This window comes from Corylus avellana, unplaced genomic scaffold (assembly GCF_965113065.1).
Source record: "Corylus avellana unplaced genomic scaffold, dhCorAvel1.hap1.2 HAP1_SCAFFOLD_136, whole genome shotgun sequence".
NCBI lineage: Eukaryota > Viridiplantae > Streptophyta > Magnoliopsida > Fagales > Betulaceae > Corylus > Corylus avellana.
In genome coordinates, this window is record NW_028290537.1 from 32,501 (window position 1) to 36,972 (window position 4,472).

Genomic DNA, 4,472 nt, shown 5'->3' on the forward strand with positions numbered 1-4,472 from the left:
TGATCAAGCTGAAGAGTTGGCTTTGATACGTTATTCACAACAATCGGATTTTCGTCGAGATATAATAAAGGGCTCCGTGCGAGCTCAAAGACGTAAAACGATTATTTGGGAACTGTTTCAAGCAAATGTGCATTCCCCTCTTTTTTTGGATAGACTAGACAAACCCCTTTTTTTTTATTTTGATATTCCCGAGCTGATGAAAATCATTTTTTTAAATTGGATTTGGAAAAAGAAGGAATTAAAAATTTCGGATTATACAAAGGAAAAGACAAAAGAAAGTGAGAAAAAAGAGGAGGACAAAAACGAAAAATACAAAAGAGAGAAAAAAATTCGTATAGAAATAGCAGAAGCTTGGGATAGCTTTTTCTTTGCTCAAGTAATAAGAGGTTTTTTATTAGTAATCCAATCAATTTTTAGAAAATATATTCTATTACCTTCATTAATAATAGCTAAAAATATTGTTCGTATATTATTATTTCAATTTCCCGAATGGTCCGAGGATTTAAAGGATTTGAATAAAGAAATCCATGTTAAATGCACCTATAATGGCGTTCAATTATCCGAAAAAGAATTTCCGAAAAACTGGTTAACAGACGGTATTCAGATAAAGATACTATTTCCTTTTCGTCTGAAACCTTGGCACAGATCTAAGTTACGATCCCCTCATAAAGATCCAATTAAAAAGAAAGGGAAAGGACAAAAAAATGATTTTTGTTTTTTAACAGTTTTGGGAATGGAAGCTGAACTGCCTTGTGGTTCTCCCCGAAAACAACTTTCCTTTTTTGAACCCATTTTTAAAGAATTCGAAAAAAAGAAATTCAAATTAAAAAAAAAATGTTTTTTAGTTCTAAGAGTTTTAAAAGAAAGAACAAAATTTTTTATAAATGCTACATTTATAAATGTAGCAAAAGCAAAAGAAACAAAAAAATGGGTCCTCAAAGCATTATATTTCTAAAAAAAATAATAAAAGAATTTTCAAAAAGAAACCAAATTATATTATTTGGATTGAAAAAACTAGGAATATACGAATTGAGTGAAACTAAAAAAGAAAAAGATTCGATAATACATAATAAAATTATTCCCGAATCGTCTATTGAAATTCGATCTATGGATTGGGCAACTTACTCATTGACAGAAAAAAGGATTAAAAATCTAACTAATAGAACAAATACAATCATAAATCAAATAGAAAAAATGAAAAAAGACAAGAAAAGGGAGTTTATAACTCGAGAGATAAATCTTAACCCTAACAAAATAAGTTATGAAGATAAAAGATTAGAATCACCAAAAAATATTTGGCGGATATTAAAAAGAAAAAATATTCGATTACTTCGTAAATCCCATCATTTTTTAAAATTTTTTATTGAAAAGATATCTATGTATATCTTTCTGCGTATCATTAATACCCCTAGAATCAATGCACAGCTTTTTATTGAATTAACAAAAAAAATTATTACTAAATACATTTACAATAATGAAGCAAATCGAGAAAGAATTGATAAAACAAATCAAAGTATAATTAACTTTATTTCAACTATAAAAAGGTCACCTTGTATTAATAAGAATTCACATATTTTTTTGGACTTATCTTACTTGTCACAAGCATATGTATTCTACAAATTATCACAAACCCAAGTCAGTAACTTATATAAGTTAAGATCTGTCTTTAAATATTACAGAACATATTTTTTTCTTAAGAATGAAATAAAAGAGTATTTTGTTGGAACGCAAGAAATATTTGATTCCGAATTAAGACAACATAAGAACCTTCGAAATTCTGTAATTAATGAATGGAAAAACTGGCTAAAGGATCATTATCAATATCAATATGATTTATCTCAGATTAGATGGTCACGATTAGTACCGCAAAAATGGCGAAATAGAGTCAATCAATATCAATGCCGTACGGCTAAAAATAAAGATTTAAACAAATGTGATTCATATGAAAAAAACCGATTAATTCATTATGAAAAACAAAATGATTTTGAAATAGATTTATTACTAAATCAAAAAGAAAATTTAAAAAAACAATATAGATATGATCTTTTTTCATATAAATCGATTAATTATGAGGATAAGAAAGACTCATATATTTATGGATTGCCATTACAAGTAAATAATAACCAAGAGATTTCTTATACTTACAATACGCCTAAACACAAACTATTTGATATGCTGGAAGGTATCCTTATCAATAATTATCTAGGAGAAGATGATAGTATAGATAGAAAAAAAGATATGGATCGAAAATATTTTGATTGGAAAATTCTCAATTTTTGTCTTAGAAAGAAGACCGATATTGGGGCCTGGGTCGATATTGATACTGTCACCAACAGAAATAAAAATACTAAGACTAAGACTGGGGTTAATAATTATCAAATAATCGATAAAATTGATAAGAAAAAGAAAGGTCTTTTTTATTTCACGATTCATCAAGATCAAAAAATTAACCCATTCAATCAAAAAAAACCTCTTGTGGATTGGATGGGAATGAATGAAGAAATACTAGGTCGTCCCATATCGAATCTAGAACTTTGGTTATTCCCAGAATTTGTGATACTTTATAATACATATAAGATTAAACCGTGGGTCATACCAATCAAATTACTTCTTTTCAATTTTAATGTAAATAAAAATGTTAAGAAACATAAAAGTATCACTGGAAAGAAAAAAGCGATATTTTTATATTATCGAATGAAAAAAAGACTTTTGAATTAGAAAATAAAAATCAAGGAGAAAAAGAATTAGCGGACCAAGCAGATCTTGAATCAGCTCTCTCAAACCAAGAAAAAAAAAAAGAAAAAGATGTTGAAGAAGATTATACGGGATCAGACATGAAAAAACGTAGAAACAAAAAGCAATACAGGAATAAAATAGAAGCAGAGCTTGAGCTCTTACTAAAAAGGTATTTTAATTTTCAATTGAGATGGAATGATTATTTAAATCAAAGAATCATCAATAACATCAAAGTATATTGTCTCCTGCTTAGAATGACAAATCCAAGAGAAATTGTTATATCCGCTATTCAAAGGGACGAAATTAATCTGGATATTATGACAGTCCATAAGGATTTACCTCTTACAGAAGTGATGAAAAGGGGAATATTGATTATCGAACCAGTTCGTCTGTCTGTAAAAAATGATGGAAAATTTATTATATATCAAACCATAGGTATTTCATTGGTTCATAAGAGTAAGCATCAAATTAATCAAAGATACCTAGTTGATAAAAATAAGAAGAATTTTTATGAATCCATTGCAATACATCAAAAAATGAATGGAAATAGAGACAAAAATCATTATGATTTGCTTGTTCTTGAAAATATTTTATCCCCGAGGCATCGTAGAGAATTGAGAATTCTAATTTTTTTCAATTCTAGGAATAGAAACAATATCCATAGAAATACAGTATTTTGCAATGGATGCAATGGAAATAAGGTAACAAATTTCGATCAAGTTTTGTTGAATAAAAGAAAAAATCTTGATAGAGGTAAAAATAAACTAATTAAATTAAAGTTCTTTCTTTGGCCCAATTATCGATTAGAAGATTTAGCTTGTATGAATCGCTATTGGTTTGATACCAATAATGGCAGTCGTTTCAGTATGACAAGGATTCGTATGTATCCGCGATTGAAAAGTCATTATATTAATTCGATCTAAAATGAATCAACAAAATCTTCTGATTTTTTTTAAGTCTAAATTATTGTTTATTTTTTTTTGTGAGTACAGAAATAGACTATACTTTTGTATAGGATATCCTATCCGAATCCAATTTTTAAAATGGGATTGATTATTGAGTAATAAATTAAGTAATTTTATTTGACAAAATTAAGAATTCTTAACGAAATTAAGATTATTGTGTATATCAAATTCAAATGAGTGGCATTATTATTACTGATCAAGAAATATATATATATATCGATAAAAATATCTCAAAAAAAGAGAGGGGCGATTCCTATTTATGGTAAAAAATTCATTCATCTCAATTATTTCGCAAGAAGAAAAAGAAGAAAACAGGGGATCCGTTGAATTCCAAGTATTGAGTTTCACCAATAAAATAAGACGACTTACTTCACATTTGGAATTGCACAGAAAAGACTATTTATCTCAAAGAGGTCTACGTAAAATTCTGGGAAAACGTCAACGGCTGCTGTCTTATTTGTCAAAGAAAAATAGAGTACGTTATAAAAACTTAATTAATAGGTTGGGTATTCGGGAATCAAGAATTCGTTAATTTTTAATTTTTCGTTAATTTGAAGAGTCATTTTTAATTATTTGATTTATTAGATCTTGAATTTTGATGAATTTTTTTTTCGTTTTACGCAATTCACGGAAGAATGAATCGAGGAAAAACTTATGAATATACCAGCTACAAGAAAAGATCTCATGATAGTCAATATGGGCCCCCACCACCCGTCAATGCATGGTGTTCTTCGACTCATCGTTACTCTGGACAGTGAAGATGTTATTGAC